Here is a 25,608-nt window from a genome sequence, read left to right on the forward strand (position 1 = left end):
CTGCCTAGATTCTCATTGTTTGGATCGACAACTCACGCAAATCCTTCTGGATGGTGCTCAGTGCTTGCTTTTTCTGCTGCTCAAACTTTTGCAATAGTTCTGCTATTGTACACCACACCTTGTCTCCAATTTCATCCAATTCGCCATCCATCAAAGTAATTGGATCTAGAGACGACTTGGTGGATTTTGTCTTCTTTCACGCTCCTTCCTTTTCCTGCTCCCTGTACCACTTTACTCAAAAGGGAGTGCTTTCCTGCTGCTCACCGCTGCTCTGCTCTAACCGCTCTTCCTCCTCCATTTGGGGTGAAGGATATTTTTGACTTCTTTCAGAGTCGAGCTCTTCCTGCTCTGCTTGTTCCTTCGTGGTGTGCTCCACTTCTACTCGGGCCTTTTCCTCGGCCTCTTTCTTCCTCTTATCAGCCAACTGCTGAACCTTCTGCTTGGCCACTTCCTTTTTATTCTTCTTTGCAGACTTGCTAGTCCCTGCAACGAGGTGAGAAGTAGAATGCCACTCTGTTGGCCAATGCTTGATGACCTCTTCAATAGCATCATCCGTAGAAAGGTATGGTAGGTTGAACCATGTCTTCTCAGGGTCCTTTCATGCTCGAACGTAGAAATGGTGGAAGTCCTCTTTGAACTCCACGTACCCCGAAAGTTGCTCAAACATGGTTGGTGACAACCGCGGTTTCTGGTTGATGGCCATGTGAACGCTCGCCTCCATCAGCACCAAAAAGACTTTTCTCTCTATGAACCACTCAACCTCTTTTGTAGCCCAAAGAGATGCAAATTTCGTGGCTTCCAATAAATCTTTCTCCACTGGAGGAAATTGGTTATCCTCCGGCAAATCCCACGCAATGAGCACTATTGAAAGAAGCAACCATGAATAGTGGAATGTCTTACTATCATCCTATGCCTCTCTGCAGTTCGTGAGGAACCCACTGCATAGGTAGCTTGCCCATTTGAACTCTACACCCTCCGCACACTATGCTGCCAATGAAACCATTGGTGCCAGCACCTCTTCTGCATGACAATTTCTCATAACCTTTCCAGCCAGAATCTGCGTGACAATATTTACTGTGGGATCACTAATGGAAGTAATCGAGTATTGGTGTAGCTTCTTCAAAAGTTTAAACTTCTCCTTCATCTTCTCAGTGAGGTCGTGCTCGCTTGTCTCTCTACCAAATGCCTTGGCCGACTTCAATCCTGAATGGGGCAATAGCATGATTTGATGGATTAGCATGTCGGTGATGGGGATCGACACATTTAACCATAACCAGATGTCATGCACAAGTGACAATAAATGAGTAATGACGATCAAGTTAGTATTTGAGCGATGGTAGTGCGGCACCCACAATAGGTTCACCAACCCTAACTTGTTTACTCCATGAATCCATTTGACAAGCTCCAATGCAGTGACACTAGATTCCTTGTAGAAGACCCTCTACATGAAGGTGTTGGTAGAAAGGTGGGGGAACTACTCATGGTCTGACAAATCCCAGTCTTCGAGCTTGAGGTGTGGGATCTGCACCAATCGCAGACCTTCAAAGGTGATGTTCTCTGACAATAGGGGTGTGTTGAGGAGGAATTGTCTTGCATCTGGGTCCTTCAAGACCTTCACTTTTCCCTTTTGCGGAGGGATATACTTTGACAAATTAGATATAGGGTCCACCCTCTCTATGTCTATATCTTACATTCCTTCCTCAACCTGCAGATCCATCACTTTCCCTGCCTCCTTCACACTCGACTTTTCTCTCCTTTGGGCACAAAATTATCTTTCTTTGGTTTGGGGACCTCCCTCACTAGCGTAGGCTTCAGCCTTGGTGACCTCGGTGCCGTAGGCACTGTGGTTCGAACCTCCATACTCACAACCTCTGGAGAATCTCCCTCAAAGGCAATAACTTCCCCAGTACTGGCGGTCTTCGCTAGTGCAAACATTATGTTGTGGATAAAATGCTGGGTGTCCTTAGGTAACTTATCAAATATAGAAGTAGCGACCAAATCTGTTTAAAACTGAGGATTTATAACACTCGATAGCTCAACACATAATTTCTAGGAATGCAAAGTGTTTTTTGCTGCATGGCCATGCATAATTTATAGGCGAATTCAAATTAAAATTTGACCATTCCCCCCAAAATCCATCCATAAATTCTAGATTGGTGGCATATTTCCCAATATTTCACTCTTAAATTTAGCCTTAAATACCCCGCTCCTCTTAACCATTGCCTCACTGTCAAATCATGAACAATGATAGTAACGGTCTCTCCTTCTATAGCACAGCTCCCTTTGCTATTCTTCTGGTACTGTGACACCCTCCTGTTTCACGCAGAGCCCCTATTGCATAGTTCTACACACCGGGCAGTGTAGTTTATAGTCCCGCGCCTCCTTGCAGCTGCCTAGGGCACTAATACTATGCTACCATCATGTAGTCATTGGGCTGGATCCCCAGTTTAGGGCTTCAATCAACTTCCATTTACCGTTCCCGGAAATGGATCTCCATTCAATTTCAAAAACTGAACTGCTCCACCATCAGTAACCTCTTTGATAACATATGGCCCCATCCAATGCATCTGAAATTTTCCTGGAAACGTATCATCATTTACCTTGAGGAGCATAGTTTGATGTGCCGATCGTGCCATGCCCTTTCGCGTTCCTTCTAAACCTATTGATGGAATCCAGCCAAAAATATATCTTCCTTGAGCTCTGCTATCTGCGTGAGCTGCTCTTCTAAATCTTCACAGTCTGCCATTCCTATGAACGCCAATATGCATCGACTAGGCACAATGTACTCCATAGGCATCACAACTTCTATGCCATAGACCAGACTAAAAGGTGTCTGACTAGTAAGCTTCTTACAAGTAGTTCTATAAGCCCATAATATTGTTGATACGTGCACGTCCCAATCATTCCTCTACGCATTGCAAACCTTTGTCAATGCACCCTCCAATATTTTATTAAATGCCTCAACCGTCCCATTGGCTTGAGGATGATATGGCATACTCTTCTGATGATAAACTTGCAATTCTTCTGTCAGTGCGCTAATCGTTTCATTGAGGAAATGCATACCGTGATCACTCATCAAAATCTTCAGGCAATCGAACTTGGTCAACACATATTCAAATAAGAACTTCATTGTTGTTGCCCCTGTACAGTCCTTCATAGGCTGTACCTCCGCCCATCTGGTCAGATACTCAGTCGCGGTGATGATGTACCGCACACCTATCTTCTTGCCTAAAGGCTAAATCAGTCTTATAAAATCAATTGCCCATTTTTCAAATGGCTGTAATGATACCTGTAGATTCAAAGGTAGCTCATCCCTCTGCAATGGCCCTCCATTTCTCTAACAGGCATTGCATGCCCTAAAATATGCTTTGGAATCCTTATGCAACATTGACCACCATAACCTAGCGCGTAAAATCTTCTACGTTGTTGCTTTTCTTGCATAATGGCCTCCCGCAGCTCCTCCATGAGCTTCAACTAGGACAATGTTTCATTCAAAATCAAGCACATAGCGTCACAGTATCTCGTCCAAGCCAATCTTATATAAATGCCCTACTATAATAGAAAAGTTTTCCGCGTGCACCACCAATTCCTTCTTCTGTTGACTAGTGTATCCTTCTGGAGCCGTTCTTGTAGTCAGGAAGTGGATAATGTCTGCAAAGTCATTGTTAGCTACGTGCACCGCAAAGAGCTATGTGTCAAGCAAACCTTCTTCTAAATTGGTAGGCTCCTCTCCTATTTCAATGCACGACAGATGATCTGGCCCTGCATTCAATTGTCCTGGCTTTACAATTACCTCGAAATCATACTCCTAAAACAACAGTAACCATCTGCATATTCCCCCCCAACACATGATTGTTGACTAGGTATTTTAATGCAGAATGGTCTATATACATCTTAAAGTGTCCGCCTAATAGGTAATTTCTAAACTTCTAGAGAGCGTACACCATAGCCAACCCTTCACGCTCTGTCGTCGAATAATTATTTTCATCCTTTGACAACTTCCTACTTGAAAATGCGATAGGGTGATCCAATTTCCCTTCACCGGCCTGTATCAGCACTGCTCCCATCGCAATACATGAAGCATCCACATGCACATGAAATTACTTCTTCCAATCCGAGAAGACTAGGATCGGTGCGGTGACCATTTTCTCCTTCAATACATCCAGATTCTGCTGACATTCTTCATCCCAATAGAAGGTAGCATCCTTCTTTAATAGCTTTTCCATCGACGCGGTAATTTGGGCATAACTCTTGATGAACTTCTGATAGTATCCAGTATGACCCAGTGTTGTGCGCATCTGTTTAACACATCTTGGCACCTCCAAGTTAATTATAACCACGATCTTAGCAGGGTCCACCATTAATCCTTGTCTATAGACCACATGACCCAACAAGATTCTGAAAGGGACACAAAATAATCATTTCTTCAAGTTTAGTGCAATTTGATACCTTTGGCATGTATCCAACATCAAGTGCAAACTAGCTACATAGAACTTTACAAGTCCAAACACTGTCCAATCATCAAAATATACCTCCAATTTTTTGAATGAACTCTTTGAACGTCGCGATGACTACGTGCAAGAAGATCGCCGATGCATTCTTGAGCCCAAAATGCATTACTATATACTGAAATCATCCCCACTCAGTCGCAAAGGTCGTCTTACTCTTGTCCTCTAGCGCGATCTTTATTTGATGGTACCTAGAGATCCCATCAGTGAACAAATATGCTTCCCATCCTCCAATATTTTCCAATACCTCATCTGTGAATGGAGTTGGGAAAGGATCATGAATGCAAGCATCATTGAGCTTCTTGAGATCTACACAAATTTTGATTTTGTCCTTTTGCTTCTTTTCCTAAACTACCATTGGAGTCACACAATCAGATTCCTCCACCGGTTCAATAATACCTACTGCAAGCATCATGTCCAACTCTAGATGGACCTTTTCCTTGTATTTGGGATTAAGGCGATATGGTCTCTGCTTAACAGGCTTCGCATCCGGTTTTAAAGTTATTTTCATTACTCCCAAATCGCTGATGATGCCTTTTAAGTCCGAAAATTTTGTGGGAAACAAATCCTAGTATTCGCGGAGCAACTTAGTGACCTTATCCACCGTAGCATCATCCCAGTAGTCCCCTATCTTTGTAAACTTTGGTTCCGCCTCTGTGCCAATTTTTACCTATTGGGTTTTCAGCGGTGCGGTGATATCTGGATTCTCTATCTGCGACCCCTCAACTTCGGGTTGGCCTTCTGCCTCTAGGATGTTAATGTTCCTTTAATCCTCTTCTTTTTCTTCAACAGTCACATTATAGCACTCCAGCGCATGGCACAGCTGGGTGCTCCAATCTGGTTGAATCAAGTCCAAGGTATCATGTGGTATTCTGAAGATCATTGCCTTGACCTCCTGCAACGCTTCATCAATACATTCAAACCCATCTTCAAAGCTGAATGTCATCAAGAATCCCTGTCTCAAAACGTTCCATTCTTCAGTGCCATGGCAGAGCTCTGTTTCCAAGTACCAATTCATTGGTATTACATCCAAAGTGTGAGATAATAAATGCACCCACTCCAGTTGCAGCTCTGTTCCATAAGTGTTAGTCCATTTTTCTAAGTGATTGCACATATAATTCCTCCCATCATATTTCTCTGTTAGCCGCACTTTTGGGCGACCAAACCGCAACCTCATCATTTTTTTGTATTCGCACCTGATGAGCCTAATAATTGGCTAACTATATGGACCTTCATTCACCTCCTAGATTAGTCAAATCAACTCTTCTCACTATGTATTACATGTCTTGATTATATTTTGTTCAATGAGATGAGTCAAAGTGAGATATTATGCCTAGTGGAATAATGTGCATTAAATGCAAGTTTGTGAGAGAAAATAAGGGAATTTTGGAAAGATTAAAGGATAAAACTCGAATAGGACAAGGAAGAGAGATTGTATGAGGTAAATCCTCCTCATTTACTCATCCCTCATTTGAATACTCCTCCATCAATCACACTAGCTCGGAGTACAAGAAGCCAAGTCATGAAGATCAAAAGGCAGCCGAGCAAGTGATAGTCAAAGAGTTAGTTCATCTCAAGTTTGGGAGTCGAGCCTCCCTAGATTTAAGGAAGTCATTGGAGACTTCAATTGTATAAATAAAGAGGCCTAGAGCCTCATGAGGATTCGAATGTTTTTTGTAAAAACACTAGTTATTTTTAAGATCCAGACTTGTGGAAGACATTGCTATGTAATTTTCTTTTTTGATAATGAGAATGAGATTTTTCATGATCTAGTACTGAGTTAACTCAAAGGGCTAAAGCTCTTGGGTTAGGGGCCAACTCTAGCAGCAAAGGCTCCTCTTCTTGTATATGTATGCTTAGCTTAGTTTCATAGATTCATTGTTAAATTGTCCTTAGAAGTATCTCATTGCAAGTAGTGTAGATGTGATTAGTTTGTTTATTAGTTTGCTTCCATTTGTGCTTTACTTCAACAGCAGGTTAGAAGGGATAAAAGGAGCATCAAAAAGCTTTCAGTGGGTATCTTGGCCTCACCTATTCCTTCGGGGATCATGATTTAAGGAAAGGACCCCTATGCAACCCCAAAAAGATATATTTCTACTTTCTCATAGAATTTAGAGTTTACTGTACTTCAACCAGCATTTGATCAGTTTGCAAGGGTAGGATTTAATTATAATTTCTTCCATTTTCAGTCTTACCATAGATCTCATCAATGACTTCATCTTATTCTGCAAATTTTCCTCATTCATGAAGTAGACAACTAGCTCATTAAACTCTGTTTTTCTAGCTCATTGAAATTCTTCTTGTTTACATGATTTTTGGGAAAATGTCATTGTTTGATGCAGTGTAGGTGTTTCAGAAGTAGAGAAAGATTTCATAGCAAGCAACCTCCTTCCAACTTCATCCATCCATAATCATTCCTTTCTTTCACTGAGACCTTCACCAATTTCATCATTTTACATGGAAACTTCTCCAAGCATGTTGAGCAAATCCAACCGTCTCCCAACCTTGGTTTTGAGTTCTAAGTGATCCTAGGAATTTTCTGACTCCATTCCATCCACCAACCACCTTCCCTAAGCCTTCCATCACCTCTAGTACCCATCTTTTTACTCTCGACTATATCCTATAGAAATACAGGGAATCCTGTAGGTTTTTAGGACATCCTGTAGGTTTTCCTATAGTGGCCTTTTTTGAGGCTGAATTGAGGGAAAACCTCCAGGAAGCCATACAAGGTCACTTAAGGGTCTCCTAAACCTTCCAACCATCCACCAACATCCCTAAGCCATCTTCCACACCACCAAAAGAGATTAGCTTTCAAACTTGTTTTTCCATAAAAAGAAAAAAATAGATTTATTTCAGTCCTTTACATGCACAATAGTGATGTTTGATGTTTTGAACTTTCATTCTTAGGAAAGTAACATTTCATACATGTTAGCTTGGTATTCTTGTAAAGCATAGTTTCTCAGTAGTTAGTTAGGAAATGGTGTGTTTTTGGCATTGGATTTCGGTCCTTTTCCTTATTACAGTAAGCAAGCTTTCTCGTAGAGTAGATTTCTCTTTTTTTCATTAGTAATCAAGCTTCTTCTAAATCCATAGAAGTCTGGCTTGAAAACCCTAGTGGGCTCTCGCTAGCTAAACAGTGACAAAAGGTAGAACCACCATCACTTTTACTTGTGTATACAGCACTGTCACCTCCAAGTTTGTACAAACCTCGGGTTGATAAAGTAAAGCTGGTAGTCCCAGGAGTTGCAACATTCTTGTTGCAATACTGGTTTTCATCACTTTTTGGCATTGTTTTCGGGGAGGTGTCTGAGTAATATGTGATTACTGTTTCTTTCTTCCATTTCTTGTTTCTAATATTCTGCTAGTAGTTTCAATTCTGCAAAAGTAATTTAGTTTGCTTTCTTTTCCATTATACATTCTTTGCTTTCCTTTCCATTCTGCAAGTAAGATTTCAATCAAGCAGTTAATTTTTCATTCATTCAGTAGTTTTCATTCAGTCTGCAATTTCAATTCTACAATTACTTTCAAAGTTTGAAAAAAAAAAAAAACACAAAAAAAATATTTTTTTCATGCCTCGTAGGAATAGGGATAACTTAGGGAAATTTTTGCCAAATACCCCCACTACTTCAAACAACCAACCTTCCCTCTTCTTCGATGGTTCTGAACTGGAGGAACCCTTAGGTGACCAACCAGACATATTTGAAGAACACACAAGGGAGGAAGAAGAAGAAGAACCCATTCCTACTGAACCAATGGCTGAAAACATAAATGACATAGGAAATAGGGAAAGAATTGAGGGTGCCTTCCCCATTAGGGAAACCAATGGTGATACTAAGATGAAAAATATAAGCCTCTATGCCCTTCCTCATTTCCATGGCCTGACTTTAGAAGATCCAGACACTTTATTATTTGAGTTTGATGTCATATACCGAACCTATGACTACACCAATGATGAGCAGAAGTTGAAACTATTTCCATCCTCTCAAGGATGCAACTTTGTGTTGGTTCATGGGTTTACCTAGAGATAGCATCACAACTTGGGCTCAGATGCAACAAGCTTTCAACAACAAGTATAGATACTACTGTAGGTATAAAGACACTAAAGAGGAAATTTTTAGGATGACCTTAGGCAACGATGAATCCCTAGAAGATTATGAAGAAAGATTCCAGCTTAGCTACAAGAGGGCCAGGTGCACACTTGACCCTATGTCAGTAAAGTTGGTTCTACTTAGAGGAGTAAGGGAAGATCTTCTGGATACCTTGAACTTGTTAGCAGGGAGGGATATCTACCAGTTACCCTATGAGGATATCAAGACTGTCTTCAGAAACCAATCTAGGGCAGCTTGGAAAAAGGGTAGGGGTAGTCAAGCTATGGTATGTCCATCCTCTTCCAATTCATCCATCAAGGGTGAAATTGGAAACATGCTGGAGGATTTCAAGAGTGATATGTTGCAAACACTTGCCCTATAGATGGACACTATGCCCATTAAGAGAAAATAAGATGAAGAAAAGAGAGCCTTAGCCATTTTCTACCCTAGATTCACCAGGAGGCACCCTAGGAATGAATGTCCATTGAATTCTATTGAAATCTACTCAGTCTGTGAAGAAAACCACTCCACAGACAAGTGCCCTTCTTTACCTGGACTAAAATTTGTATATCAAGGAGCTGAAGGGGTAACTGAACATCTCTGCTACATAAACCATTGGAGACCTCATGGGCCTAAGCCATACCAGCAGGCCATGCAAGGGCCATCCCATACATATTACAACCCAAACCAGACCACATACATACCTTCTTGGTGGCCCCCTTCTCATCCTTCCTCGGCTACACCTCCTCCTTGGTCCTTTGCACCTTAGTATCATTCATAGCCAACCAGCGAGTGATTTCAACCATATGCTCTGCCACAACCTCAGTGGAATGCACTTCTCCAGGGGTGGAGGTCCCCATACAACAATTCTCCAGCTTTATTACCTTCACTCGCTTCTCAAACACATAGTTTACACTCTGCTTGACCTAAAAAACCCCATATGCCTACCCATCCAAATCCTAACCTGAACAACAAACAGACACAACAAGTATACAGTGGAGAGATATCCTATCTTGCTTATGCTGTGGAGATTCAGGAAGTCAACCTGAGATCTGGGAGAGTACTCCCGGACAACCAACCTCTACCTCCACCTAGGGAGGTTGAGGATGAAAGAGAGGAAAGCATGCCTAAATTAAATCCACCATCCTTTCCTGAGAGGTTAACCCAACCACTCTAGCCTACCCCATAAGAGACTGAACTTCTAAGAGAATTGAAAAACCTATGTGTCAAAATTCTAATTCTCCAAGCTATTAAAGATGTACTTATTTACAACAAGTTGATTAAGGAGAAGTGCTTAAAGCATCCAGGGAGGCAAATAAGAGATGCCCCTACCATTAATGTCATTGAACAGTTGTCCAACTTAATGCTGGGGCAGGTAATCTGTCCAAAGTATTTAGACCTTGGAAGCCCTGTAGTAGATGTGCACATCAATGGAACCATTGTCACACACACTTTGATCGATCTTGGGGCTTCCATTAATGTGATGACCAAGCACACCATGCTCAAGCTCAACCTCCAAGGTTCATTGAGAAAGACCACAACAGTTCTGCAACTTGCAGACCACTCCACAGTGACCCCTAAGGGGATTTTGGAGGATGTGATGGTCTCCATTGACTCTTGGGAGTACCCTATAGATTTCCTATTTCTCTAGCCTAAGGCTAATCTTACTAGATACCCTCTCATCCTTGGGAGGCCCTTGTTAGCCACTGCCATTAGCTGTAGGGCTGGAAATATGACCATAAAACATGGGCATGTGTCCAAGCAATTAGTCATATACCCTCCTTCTCAGCCATCTCTAGAACATGGCTTACCTTTGTGGCTGGAAGAGGAGGAGGAAGATGAATTTTATTCCACTCAACTCTATACCTTAGAAACAATCATGGGAGGGGGACAACATGATGAAGATGATTTGATTGAACACATACTCCAAAGTCCAACTCCCAGTACATTGTCCTTAGAAGAAGTAGTAAAAGAAACCCATAACAATCGTCAGATTAATCTATGCTTAGCCAATTCAAACCCCATCCATGTCAAAACCATAGAATTAGGCCCCAAGAGAACTTTGAAAATCAACCCATCTCTTTCTGTTCAACAAAAATAAAAGTTGTGCAACCTACTAAAGAAACATCTGGATGCCTTTGCTTGGAGTTACAAAGAAATGAAGGGAGTGCAGCCCTCGATTTGTACTCACCACATTTATATCAAAGAAGGTTGCAAGCCAGTCTGGAAACCTCAACAGAGGATGAATCCATCTCTTAAAATATAGTCAAAGAAGAACTGCAAAAGCTGTTAGATGCAGGATTCATTTAGCCTATCTCAGATAGTGAGTGGGTCTATCCTTTGGTGTTGGTTCCAAAGAAAAATGGTAAGTGGAGGATTTGTGTCGATTACAAGAAGTTAAACAAAGCCACAAAGAAGGACCATTTCCCTCTACCTTTCATCGACCAAGTGCTAGATGGCCTGGCAGGGAAAACATTTTTCTCTTTCCTAGATGGATTCAGCGAGTACAATCAAATCCAGATCAGCCTAGAAGACCAAGATAAGACAACCTTCACTTGTCTTTGGGGTACTTTTGCCTATAGGGTCCTTCCTTTTGGCATATGCAATGCTCCTGCCACATTCGAGAGAGCAGTATTGAGTATCGAGTTAGTCCATGATGCAGTAGAGATTTATATGCATGATTTTACACCTTATGGATGTGATTTCTAGGAGGATCTATCCAACTTAGGTAAGGTGCTCCACAAATGCATTGATATGAACTTGTCTCTCATTCCTGAAAAATGTGAATTCTTGATGATTGCAGGGACTGTGCTAAGTCATTCAATATCTCAACAAAGACTGTAGGTGGACCCAAACAAAATAGCTATCATCCAAAGAGTCCCACCTCCTCAAAAGAAGAGAGATGTTAGAAGTTTCCTAGGGTTAGTTGGATACTACCGAAGGTTTATAAAAGACTTCAACAAGTTGGCTTATCCTTTATTTGGGTTTTTGGCCAAAGACTCTGAGTTTGTATGGTCAAAAGTTGTCAAGAGGCCCTAGACACCCTGAAGGACAAGTTAACCACTCCACCGATTCTTTGAGGCCCAAATTGGGCCCTTCTGCTGATGCCTCACACAAAGCCATAAGAGTAGCCTTAGGCCAGATAGATGAAAAATTGCCTTATGCCATTTACTTTATCAGTAATAATATTTCAAAGGTCGAACTGAACTACACAGTGACCGAAAAGGAGCTACTGGTTTTTGTGCATTCATTGAACAAATTTAGGAATTATATTACAGGCTATCAAACATTTGTACATACTGAACATGCTGCAATCAAATATTTAATGAATAAACCTGATGTGAATGCCCATATTATTAGATGGTTACTTTTATTACAACAATTTGATCTAACTGTTGTTGATAAGCCTGACAAGGAAAATGTTGTTGCGATTTTTTTTCCATATTAACTTTGCCTGCAGGTGAGGAGGGAATGGTTGATGATCAGTTACCAAGTGAGCACCTATCTGCCATTTTAGTTCTCTCTCCATGGTTTGTTGACATAGCAAACTATTTGGTATTTGCACAATTCCCACCAAATTCGTCCTCCAAAGAGAAAAGAAAGATTGTGAGGAAGAGCACCCCCTTCACTTGGATTGGGGACAACCTCTTCAAACTAGGGCCAAATCAAATTCTTAGAAGGTGTGTCAGGGAGGAGGAATTCTTTGACATTCTTCTGACCTATCATGATGGGCCTTGTCGAGTTCATTTGCAACAAAGAGGACAACATTTAAAGTGTTACAAGCTGGTTATTATTGGCCCACTCTTCATCAGGATGTGAAAAGATATACTAGTCAGTGTGATCGATGCCAAAGGATGGGAAAGCCTACTCCAAGAGAGGAAATTCCTCTGCAACCTCAAGTGACATTCAAGCCATTTGACAAGTGGGGCATGGAATTCATTGGAACTATTGACCCTTCTTCCAAGAAAAAGTAGTATATCATTTTATGCACTAACTATCTGACTAAGTGGGATGAAACCAAGGAAATCAAGGCAACAATAGAGGAGAAGGTGGTTGAGTTCTGATGGGAAAATATATTTTACAAGTTTGGGTACCCTAGAGAACTAGTCACTGATCAAGGCAGCCAGTTTACCTCCAACATGATTGAAGACTTTCTAATCCAACACAAGATCAAGCATAGAACCTCCACTCCTTATCACACACAAGCTAATGGGCAAGTAGAGGTGACCAATAGAGAATTGGAGGGCATCCTAACCAAAGTGGTTAGAAGTAGCAGGAAAGATTGGGCAGATAGACTAGTTGAGGCCACCTGGGCCTATAATACCACCTGGAAGACCACCACTGGATTCACACCCTATGAGCTAGTCTATCAGAAAAGGCCCTGTTGTCATTGAGTTTGAGTATAATACATTGAGGATGGAAACCCAACTAGATCTATATCTCAATAGTGCACAAAAGGATAGATTGATCTAGTGGAATGGTTTAGATGAGTTCAGAATGCAGGCCCTCCTACACACAGAGGTAACTCAAATTCAGAAGAAGATCTAGCATGATAATAACATCAAGGATAAGAAATTTTGAGAAGGTGATTGGGATTTGCTATATGATTCCAGGTATAAAGACTTCAAGGGAAAGTTAAAGACAAGATGTTTAGGGCCTTATGTTATAGAGAGATGTCATGATAATGGTTCAGTGCAGATCAAAACCATAGATGTACAAGTCATTCCTTTACTTGTTAATGGGAACAGATTGAAAGTTTATAAAAGGCTATTGTCAAAGAAAGAGTTCATTGATGGTATCAATAAAACAATGACGGTGGTGGATCAAGACTCGGCTCCTACCTCATCAAGTCACTGAGAAAAAAATAAAAAATAAGGAGAGTTAGGTGAAAACCTCCATGAGGCACCTGAGTCCCACTATTGGGTTGAAAACTTCTTGGGGCGGCCCAATGGTGTCAAAAAGAAAGGAGAAATAACAAGATATCTGGGTGAAAACCTCTCTTGAGGCGCCTAGAGCAAGTAGCTAGGATGAAAACCTCTTAGAGGGAGACTAGTTATTCTCAAAAAAAAAAAAAGAGAAAAGCAAAATCATGAAAAATTGTTTGCAGGTCAACAGGAGGATGATCAGAGATCAAAGGAGAATCAAAAGGGACCTATTCCACTCATATTTTTATTTCTCCATCCATTATCCTTCATCATTCCACCATTCTTGTCATTTTTTTCACTCATTTGCCTCATTTTGCAAGGGTACTGTGTTTTCTACATGATTCCCTGTAAACCTACAGGATCTCCTGCAAACCTACAAGATGATCCTATAGGAATTACAATGGCTTAGGAATCCTACAGGAAGTAACCCTAGGGAAATGAAATGACCTTTCCATGTCAAAAAATTAAATCCCTACATCACCACTTCATTACCATACCTCTCTCCACCTTGATCACCCCTACGTTCATCATTAAAAAAATCAACTTTCAAAAAATTACAGTCTTCAAGAAAAAACATAGAGAAAATAGATGAGACAGAGAGCAAAGGGGACCAACACCTGAAGGTTATTTCTCATTATTCACACACCCCTAGACCTCCTCTCTATCCATGGTCATCATCATCAAGTCCTAGCAGTAGAAATGATTAAAAATTTTGAGGGAGAAGCAACTATAGGACATCCTGTAGGAAATCCTGTAGCAACCTATCCCACAGTATAAAAATCATAAGTTGCAACAAGTTTCCAACATGAAGATCCAAGGGTAGAAGAAGCTCAAGAGAAACAACGACACCATCATCTTCAACACCAGGTAACTGCACATCAAGGAAGTCATCAAAGGACAATAAAATAAAAAAAGAAGAAGGAGAGATCACATGCAACCAACATACAACAAAAACCTCATTTCTTCAACAAACTACAACAAGGTATTGTTACCACAGGTAAGTATCTCTTTTCACTCTCTAATTTGCATAATATAATCAAAAGATGTAAAGGTCATGAACGCATTAGTTTATAAGCGAAAGGTGACTTGGCCACCTTCTTTCAGTCAATGAGGACAAAACAGTTAGTCCTCACACATGTGGCAACAGTCAAGTCAAAGAAAAGGATGATGAAGTTGAAAGAATTTAAGAATACAGATGCCCAAAGTGGGAGTTGATTACGAGGTGAAAGGAATGATGATGTGGTAGTGGGGACCAATGGTCCAAAAATAGAAATTCGTACCTCAGCTGCCAGCACACCACCTCACTCAACTCGACCATAAGAGGAAATAAACATTCATCTCCATGGACTCATGCGTTCATCTTCTCGAGGCTCATTCTAGAAAAGTCGCTCTTGTCCCCAAGAAACATACAGGAGAGGAAAAATTCATTTTTTCCTTCGCAGGACTTCCTACAGGAAATCCTACAGATCACACATGAATCCTACAGAATATAGTCAGGCAGTCTACAGGATTGGCAGAGAGCAATTTTAGAGGGGGAAACACAGGGGTTGGATACAACAAGCACTATGAGGAGGTAGGCTCTACATTTCCTTCCATTTTTCCAAGTAAAAAGAATAGAAAAATCTCCTATTTTGATGAAATTGATAGCTGTATAAGGGAATTGTATCCACATAAATTTCAGTCCCATTTCCTCCATTAAAATTTTGTATCTCTGCTCCTCAAATTCACGAGACAAAATGACAGGGGGTTTAATAGAAGGGAGCCCATTAACACTGTAAGGATTCACCAACACCCTCCTGTGCTAGAAATATTCACAAGGCATAATTGGATGGGGTACTTTGAGAAATTGAGGGGGTATGATGATGAAGTAGCCAGAGATTTTGCTCTCTCCCTCATTCCACTGACTAGGACCCATGCCATTGTTGTGGTGAGAGGCCTCTCCATAGAGCTCACCCCTAAACTCATAAGTAGAATTACCACACTTCCCTTAGGAGTGCCTTGGAGAAAGGAAGACAAGGGAAATAGCCAAACTGCAAAGAAGAAATTCTTTCTAGAGGGAGAGGAGCCCATTTAAGACAAAAATGGAGTGAGGAGAGAAATCATACCATACCCCTGGAATGAGGTAAGCTACCATCTTATAAAATACATATCATTGAAGGTAGGTATAGTGTGGTATATGGATATCACTTTAGGATTCTTGAAGAATTGAGGTTTGGAGAAGAAACACCTCCTCACCACAGGCTCAACATACCATACTTCCTTCTGCAATCACTAATAGATATAGATATGAGCATAAAGGTGTAGGAAGGCAACTCCCAATAGTTAGCCCACCATGGGTTAATTAGAATCATCATAGAAGATGCCCTCCAAAACCTCAGAATTCCTATCCAATGGGAAATTTTCAGAGACATGCAGACACAGGAGGATATCAAAGCCCTCACATATGATATTATCCCTACTGTCAGTGAAAAGGATGAAGAAGAGACTGAAACAGATGAAGAAGAAGTAGAGAGGGATGAAGAGGAAATAGATGAGGAGGAAGTGGAAGATAAAGAGAAGGAAGGTGATGAAGAAATAGAGGAAGATGTAAAGGAGGAAATTGGTAAACAAGATGAGGATCTAGAGGGAGAAGAAGAGGGGAAAGACAAAGGTGAAAAGGGAAATGGAAAAGAGGATGCAGAGGACAAGGAGGAGTCACCCAGTGTGTCTCTAGAAACCATAGAGAAAGAGGCAGCAGCTGCCCTCACTGCCCTTAGCACCCCTATCAAACAAAAAGGCAAAAGATAGAGGCAAACCCCCTTATACTTCAAAACAAGAAAAAGTACAAGGATAAGGCAGGGAAAACCTCAAACTCCAACCAAGGTTCCCATTATTATTGAGGAATCACCTAAACAATAGGAGAAGATGGCTCCTCTTACAAAAACTCAAGAAGAAGGATCCTCAGCACAAACCTCCCCTAAGTCTCCTATCACTTATGAGAGAAGGCCTGTGACTAGATCTACCTCATCCAAAGGAAAAGACATCCTACAGGATACACAACAGGACCTACAGGAAGCAGAGGTAGCCCTACAAGAAAATCAGAAATTGGATAAGGAAGGAAGTATGCAGCAAGAAACAAAGAGGGAGGACCCAGAGCTAAGGGGACCTAGTCCTCAACCTAACCTTGACTCCTACTATAGATTTATTAAAGGGGGTAGGGTCATTCCACAAAAAATTGCCATCCCATTATTCTTTGAGCTTGGGAAAGAAAGAACCAAAACACATAGATGGATGCATATTGCCAAGTCCAAGGGAGTGGAGGACATTGGTCACATGGAGGAGAAGCTAAAAGAGATGGGAAGAGAACTAAGTAGCCTGAGGGATAGAGAGGCCATAATGAACACTCAGTTGGAGGAAAAAAATGCATGGTTGAAAGGACAGCTACAAGAAAGAGAGAATCAATTGGCATCCATGGCCAGTCTATCTTTGGAAGCAATCCAATGCAGGATGCTAGCTAAGTCCTATGCATTATACCTTAAGGAACAGTGGCTGTAGTTCCAAATCAAGACCCTAGCACAGAGACGCAATATCCCATCCTAGGATTTAGACAGTTCCTTGATCTTTGTGATCAAAGCACATTGGAAGCTAGGGCTAAGATGTTTGAGTTCTACTTGCATAACATGGCCTTGGTAGATATGAAGGTATGGGACCCTAATGTAAAGCTAGGGGATTTACAGTTGATGGCTTTGGCATCATGGATGAACCATGAGGAAGCAAGGGCTGTAGAAATGAAGAGGATATTGGCAAGGGAACAAACAGAGCCTCTCATGATAAGAGCTGAGAAGTCCAATCCAATGGCTGTCATCGTCACACATAATTTAATTGAAAATGATCCTCAACTTGCACCCAGGTATCTTGCTGCCCAAGAGTAAGCAATTACACATTTTGAGGATATGTTCAGACGGTTAGGGGATGATAACATGCAATATTTCCAAAGGAGATGGAATACTTTTCCTTACAGATTGAAAATCAAAGAGTACCATTCTCCTCAAAGTATGAGAGAAGTACTGAATAGAACACCCATGTACAAACAAACCATCCAAAGGCTCAAAGTCAATTGGATTGGCTTGAGACTCAGTCCACCACTGCTCTTGGGGATGTTAGAAGGAAGGAAGGAAGAGGAAGAAAGAAATCAGTGGGAGGAGATAGAAAGGAAGGCAACAGTCTATGCACAAGAAGAAGAACCCACAACAGAAGCATGGGATGTCAGGGAAGCCACTAGAGCTATGAAAGACATGGATATTGATTGAGTTTCTCAGAGGATGAGCAACACTCTCAGTAGGCGGGTGATGGTGAACCTCATCATTAGGTAACTATATGGACCTTCATTCACCTCCTAGATTAGTCAAATCAACTCTTCTCACAACTTATTACATGTTTTGATTATATTTTGTTTAATGACATGAGTCAAAGTGAGATATTATGCCTAGTGGACTAATGTACATTAAATGCAGGTTTGTGAGAGAAAATCAAGGAATTTTGGCAAGATTAAAGGCTGAAAATTGAATGGGACAAAGAAGAGAGATTTTAAGAGGTAAATGCTCCTCATTTACTCCTCCCTCATTCGAACATTCCTCCATAATCACTCTAGCTCGGAGTACAAGCAGCCAAGTTATGAAGATCAAAGGGCAATCGACCAAGTGATAGTCAAAGAGTTAGTTCATCTCGAGTTTGGGAGCCGTTCCTCCCTTGATTTAAGTAAGTCATTGGAGACTTCAATTGTATAAATAAAGAGGCCTAGAGCCCCATGAGGATTTTAATTTTTGTTGTAAAAACACTAGTTATTTTTGAGCTCCAGACTTGTGGAATACATTGCTATGTAATTTTCTGTTTTAATAATGAGAACGAGATTTTTCATGATCCAGTACTGAGTTAACTCAAAGGGCTGAAGCTCTTGGGTTAGGGCCCAACCCTAGTAGCAAAGGATCCTCTTCTTGTATCTATATGCTTATATTAGTTTTGTAGATTCATGGTTAAATTGTCCTTAGAAGTATTTCATTGCAAGTAGTGTAGATGTGATTAGTTTGTTTATTAGTTTGCTTCCATTTGTGCTTTACTTCAGCAGTAGGTTAGAAGGGATAAAAGGAGCATCACAAAGTCGTTATTGGGTGTCTTGACCTCACCTCTTCCTTCAGGGATCATGATTTGAGGAAATGACCTCTATGCAACCCCAAAAAGACAGACTTCTACTTTCTCATATAATTTAGAGTTTACTGTACTTGAACCAACATTTGATCAGTTTGAAAGTGTAGGATTTAATTAAAATTTCTTCCATTTTTAGTCCTACAGTAGATCTCATAAATGACTTCATCTTATTCTGCAAATTTTCCTCATGCATGAAGTAGACAACTAGCTCATTAAACTTTGTTTTTCTAGCTCAATGAAATTCTTCTTGTTTACATGATTTTTGGGAAAATATCATTGTTTGATGCAGTGCAGGTGTTTCAGAAGTAGAGAAAGATTTCATAGCAAGAAACCTCCTTCTAACTTCATCCATCCATAACCATTCCTTTTTTCACTAAGACCTTCACCAATTTCATCATTTTACATGGAAACTTCTCCAAGCATGTTGAGCAAATCCAACCATCTCCCAACCTTGGTTTTGAGTGATCAGTGATCCTAGGAATTTTCTCACTCCATTCCATCCACCAACCACCTTCCCTAAGCTTTCCATCACCTCCAACACCTTTTTTTCTCAGCTATATCTTGTAGAAATATAGGGAATCCTGTAGGTTTTTAGGACATCCTGTAGGTTTTCCTGTAGTGGCCTATTTTGAGGCCGAATTGAGGGAAAACCTATAGGAAGCCAAACAAGATCACTTAAGGTTCTCCCAAACCTCCCAACAATCCACCAACATCGCTAAGCCACCTGCCACACCACCAAAAGAGATTAGCTTTCACACTTGTTTTTCCATCAAAAGAATAAAAAGAAAAAAATAGATTTATTTCAGTCCATTAAATGCACAGTAGTGATGTTTGATGCTTTGAACTTTCATGCTTAGGATAGTAGCATTTCATACATGTTAGCTTGGAATTCTTGTAAAGCATAGTTTCTCACCAATTAGTTAGGAAATGGTGTGTTTTTTGCATTGGATTTTAGTCCTTTTCCTTATTGCAGTAGACAAGATTTCTCCTAGAGTATATTTCTCTTTCTTTCATCAGTAATCAAGCTTCTTCTGAATCCATAGACGTCTGGCTTGAAAACCCTAGTGGTCTCTCGCTAGCTGAACAGTGACAAAAGGCAGAACCATCACTTTCACTTGTGTATACAACACTGTCACCTCCAAGTTTGTACGAACCCCGGGTTGATAAAGTAAATCTGGTAGCTCAAGGAGTTACAACATTATTGTTGTAATACTAGTGCTCATCAGCAACATCCCTCAAAAAAGTCTTTATGGATACCCCACCACCTTGTGGCGTAGCGCGCATCGCCAAATACATTGCTTAGAAGCGATGCTTCTCAGACACTTCCCTTTCAAATGCATCCAAAAATTTATCTACGTTAGTCAGACCATCATAATAAGGCAAAATCCTAATCTCCGACAATACACAGCGCAACAATTTAGTCATGATGTTACAGTGCAACGTAGATAATTCATGCAACCTATTCTGCCATTGCTCCAGCTCTTCATTTGAATCTGATGTACAAGAACTTTCGCAGTCCCATGCAATGCCTCCATTAGTGGTCGGATTAACCCAATCTTCATCTCATGCTATTATTTTATAGATATGGTCCAGATCATCATCACTTTCCTCATAATCGCAGTTCGGTTCAGTATAGCACGGTCCTTCTGCAAGGTCCAAAGGTACTACCACGCGGAGCGATTTTCTTTCAAATGACATCATCCGCTTCTTCAGATTGATTACTCCATTCATGTCAATAGCCCAATCAATCCCAAGGAGTGCGAGGTATGGATTACTGTCATCCACAATCTCTATCACTTCAAAATCGGCCAATGCACTCACACCTTCAATGTCTACTCTCACTCCCTGCAATCTTCCCATGGGGATAATATTCTGTTGATTTTCCATTCTCAATTGAATCAGAGACCACTACAGCGCAGGTCTCCCCATCCTCTCCCATGTCTGTTTAGGAAAAACATTCACATCCAACCCAAGATCTAGAATAACTTGGTCCATTTCATATTCTCCTATTTGAACGATGAGCCTCGTCTCATGCCTAGTTCTTTCCTTATGCTTACTAATTTTTCTAACTACGCGAGGTCCTTTAGGAGCATTTTCTCTACCGACACATTTATTTATCAACTCTTGTAATTCTTTCATGACCTTGCTATCACGTAGCAGCTTCAGACAGGTCTCCAAGAACGTAGTATGCATGGAGGGATCCATTTCTTGAGACATCTTATCCTAAGTTTCTGAGGTAGAGGCCTTAGCGAAGCTTTTCTTTGCTTCCATGAATGTTTATTTCGCGTGCTCCAAGTCAAACCCAACCTCTTTTTCTGGAGCCTTACGGACCCATCCACTTTCTTCGGGTTATTTTCCTTTATCCTCACGAGTCTTCATTCCACTTCACAGTACGATATTCACATTAGGATCTTCTTCGCAGGGTTCAGCCCTCATCATCTATAGGTTCTGGGTAGGCTTCTGAGGCTGCACCCTTGATCAGAAAATGATCCTAGATGATTTTTTTTCACTCAAAAAATGAAATTCCAAGGAAGTTCCTGGACATATGATCCAAATTGGATCTTAGAACACTCTCTAAGTTTTCATGAACTCTGTAAAATTCATGCCAAAGTTTCAAAGTCTTATAAAGATCAAACTTATCAGAAGTATCCTTGTATTAGTTGCAATTTGTGGTTAGCGTAGAGCAACGAGGACCCTCGGTCAAGCGCGCAGACTGTTGGCCCATGGAAATGTGCGCTTTCACAAATTAGCAAAACCAGAGGCCAGTTCGAGAAACAGGGGCAATCGCATATCGCAGGGCAAACCCCTCAAAGAAGGAAAGGGCCGCAAACACCCGGACCCAAAAAATCATAAAATGTAACAGATATCGCATCGATTCCGTCAAAAGTGGGGTCCCACAAAAATAGGCAGAATATCAAAGGGGCTTCGCGTAGTAAGCAGTTTCGGCCGAGTTCTGCCCAATGCCACACGACGATCGACACGTGTAGGGTAAAAGAGAGAGAAAACTTCTCACATCGGATAGGTAAACATCATGCAACTTAACCGCCCGATATGAACAACGACCATAGGATCTGGGGCCCCCAAATCAACGGTAGAGATGCGTTCCGATGGATGACTAGATTTGATGAGGTTAATAGGTAGAGTTGTATAGGATTTGAAGTCCGATATGGATGATGTGTTGGCAGAAGGTCGTGTTTCACCGGAATTCTTGGAGTTAGCTGAATAAACGGTCGTTTTATAAACGTCCAAGAGAACTGACACTCATCCATTATGGAATAGGTGGCCACCTCCCTATGAGGCATTATATAGTGTATAATGACGCAGTACAGAGGGATTCAAATGGACAGAGGCAGGGAAACTGGAAGGCCGGGAAGTGGAAACGAACAGTCAGGAAGCAGATTGGCTTTAAAGACACAAACTGATAAAAAGCAAAAAAAGCTGAACGCAGGGAGTATAGAGAAAGGGAAAAGCTATTATGCAGAGTAGTTGAGGGAGTCTCTGGGGTCACTTGGATTTTAAGTGAAAAGCTAGAGAGTTGAAGGTTGCAGAAAGCCAGAGCCAGAGCCAAGAGCCAGAACTAAGAGCTAGAGCAAAGAGCTAGAGCCAGAGCCAAGAGCCAGAGCCAAGAGCCAGAGCAAAGAGCCAGAGCTAGAGCCGAGAGACAGAGAAAGAGCCGAGAGCCAGAAAGCCGAGTATTTCAAGAGCCAGGGATAAAATGGTGTCTAAACCCATTGTTTTTGTGTAAAACAATGGAGTTGAGCCAAGAGCTTGTAAAAGGAACTCAGACCATAATCCCAAAGAGCCTAGTTGAGTTGACTAGAGCTCACGGAGACGTAACCCAAGAGTTTTGGGTGAAATCCTAATTAAATTGTTGTCTTATGTGTTTGTTTTACTATTACGTTATTTACTGTTATATGTATCTATATACCAGCTGAAGCACATTAACTTAAAGAACATAAACAGTTCTAAAATAGAAATAAGCATACACCTATATTGTCAAGCACACATTTAATTCCGCATTGGTTAATCATAAAGACTTGGGAATATTTAAGCTTTGGAAGTGGGAGAGGTTCTCATAAGTTAGACAAGAAGCCTAAGTGCCCCATTTTCAGATCAGGTGGTATCAGAGCCTGAAATTGATTAACCCCACCTTCAAAGAAGGTTATATTAGAATGCTTGATTGATAGAGCAAAGATTGCTTGTCTGAAAGGTGTTTGGGCAGTCAAGGATTTATTTTCTAATTGATTGTATGCTTGTTGCAGACTGACTATTGTGTGAGTTTGCAGAGGTGAAGAAAAATCTATTGATAGCTCAGTCCAGGAAGGACAAGAAGGAAGAAGGGCTGAAGGCATTCTTCTTATTCCAAAGGACCTCAAAGAAATCCTTGAAGCACAAGAGGTTTTTTTTGCAAAAGGTTTCTTGGATAAGCTCTTTGTTAATCTTGTTTGAAGTTTTTTCTTCATTGGCATAATGACAACTTCTACAAGTGGGTCCTCAAATCCTACTCTTTTCACAAGACTCTTTGATGAAGACATGAAGCAAGAATTTTCCACCATGATGGATATGGTGAGAGAAATGTATGAGGATGGAAGGAAGAGCAACATACTTAGGAAGCAGCTAAATTCCATGAAGGAAGAGAAGTAGTTGCTTGTTGACAGACTGCAGGAAATGGAGAGGCAACTTCATATTGTAAATATGAACCTGAAAAGGATGCATGAGTTGGAGTCACATCTATTTGTTGCCAAAGAAGCCTTAGTCAAATATCAGCTTGAAGAAGAGGTAAACCATTCCAGTTTGTCTTCAAATTCTTCTAAAAATGCTTATATTGGTTCTTTTCAAAAACATACTAGAGGCATAGGTTCCAAGCTAATTTCCAAGATGGGCTATTAAGGAAAAGGCTTGGGCAGACATGCACAAGGTATTGTTGAGCCAATAATGTTTGAGGAAAGGCATAAGTATTCGTGTCTTGGCTATGGACAGTCTTATGGAGAGAGTTCCAAAGCTTCCATGAAGGCCATTGAAACAACTCCAAGAAGGAGTTGCATTGCAGAGTATCAAGATTATGTTCAGGAGGAATGCAATAGCTTGAAACATCATTTGCAAGATGCAGGTGTTCAGAAGCACACACTTGAACCAGAGACTTGTGGAAACTCTAACAGCCTTGAAGAGATTGATGGTGTTCCAAAGGGAGCCACTTCTTCATTTGCTTCACCTCCTCATGAAGGCAATAAAGGTGAAAGAGGTAGGGATGAATCTGGTTCTAAACATACTCCTTTTGATTATGTAAGGCATGGTAAATTTCCATATAAGCATGGGAAAAGAATTGCATGTTCCTTTTGTAGTTGGGATAACCATAATGTTTCTAGATGTTGGAAGAGAATGGCAACATACAGGAAACTTTTGAAGGAAAAGAAGCAAAAAGCCAAAGGTCCATTGGACAAGGCAAATCATGCTATTAAGAGGATGCACATGTGTTGTTCTTACTGCCATAAGCAAGGGCATCTTTCTGAAAGGTGTTGGACTCTGAATCCAACAATGCTTCCACAAAAGTTGAGGAAGGTGGAAAGAGAAGATGGCAGAAATGGAAAGGAAGTTTCCATGAATAATGTGTCTCAGGATGATTCACATGTTGATGCTGATGTGCAAACAAAGGAATGACCTTTGAACTAGATTGGTAAGAAATGGTTAGAGTTATTTTGCAATTAAGGATTGCATGTCTATTGATGCATCTATTTGCATTTCTTTGTTGATGAGATGCAAGTTGCAGGTTTCTACCAAGAAGGTAAATGGAAAAAAGGTTGGGTAGGAGACTCGCTTTGTTGCTACAACATTATATTTCATTTCAGCTTCAAAAATATAGTGTGCTTAAGTGAAAGTTTAAAGATGAAATGCAAGCATAAGCATGATGTGCATGAACACAGGGATGTTGATGTTTTCCTTGTATTTGAACATGTATGTGTGATTAACTTGTAGGGTTGACTGCTCTGACATGCATGTGATGTAATGTTGACTTGAGGAAAGTTGACTTGGTCTCCCAAAGGGGGATAATAATGAAGTGTTTCATCTTTTGAAAAGAGTCCTAATGGTCTTTTTCTACATGCTTGACTTGAAGGGTCATTTGTTTAAAGGCATTTTTTGTGGGCTTGTTGTCTAGTCCATCATTTGTATGCAGATGTAAGACATGGAGGTGTTCACAAGCTGTGCAATGTGTTTCCTTTGTTAAAATAGGAGTTTAGGCCATCCAGTTGTTGTCTGTATTTATGTTGTTGTTAACAGTTGTTGTTGACAACTTGCCAAACAGATACAAATGAAAGTTTTGTGGAGCATATGAACTTCACATTTGTTTGAACCACCTTGGATCAATGATCAAGGCAAAGAAGTTCAAGCCACCTTCTATGACCATTTCAGCAGAAGTTCTATAGGAAGGCAAGACGAAGATAATTCTTCCCATGAAGACCAACCCATCCAGGAAGGGAAGTGGTCAGAAACTTTGGTCCAAAGGCACTATACAAGGAAAGTGTGCGGAGGCTGAAAGAAGAGGGTGTTGTTACTCTCATTTACTATTCAGATCAGTATATCAGTCTTTTGGAGACCAAAAGTTATTTTAGTGGGAAGACGTGATCAAAAAATGATCCTAGATGATTTTTTTCACTCAAAAAATGAAAGTCCAAGGAAGTTCCTGGACATATGATCCAAATTGGATCCTAGAACACTCTCTGAGTTTTCATGAACTCTGTAAAATTCATCCAAAGTTTTAAAGTCTTATAAAGATCAAACTTATCAAAAGTATCCTCGTATTAGTTGCAATTTGTGGTCAGCGCGGAGCAACGAGGACCCTCAATCAAGCAAGCAGACCATTGGCCCATGGCAACACTCGCTTTCAAAAATTAGCAAAACTAGAGG

Source organism: Pinus tabuliformis, chromosome 2_1 (genome assembly GCF_031772625.1).
Source record: "Pinus tabuliformis cultivar Carrire ecotype Pingquan chromosome 2_1, CPIR1, whole genome shotgun sequence".
NCBI classification, from domain to species: domain Eukaryota; kingdom Viridiplantae; phylum Streptophyta; class Pinopsida; order Pinales; family Pinaceae; genus Pinus; species Pinus tabuliformis.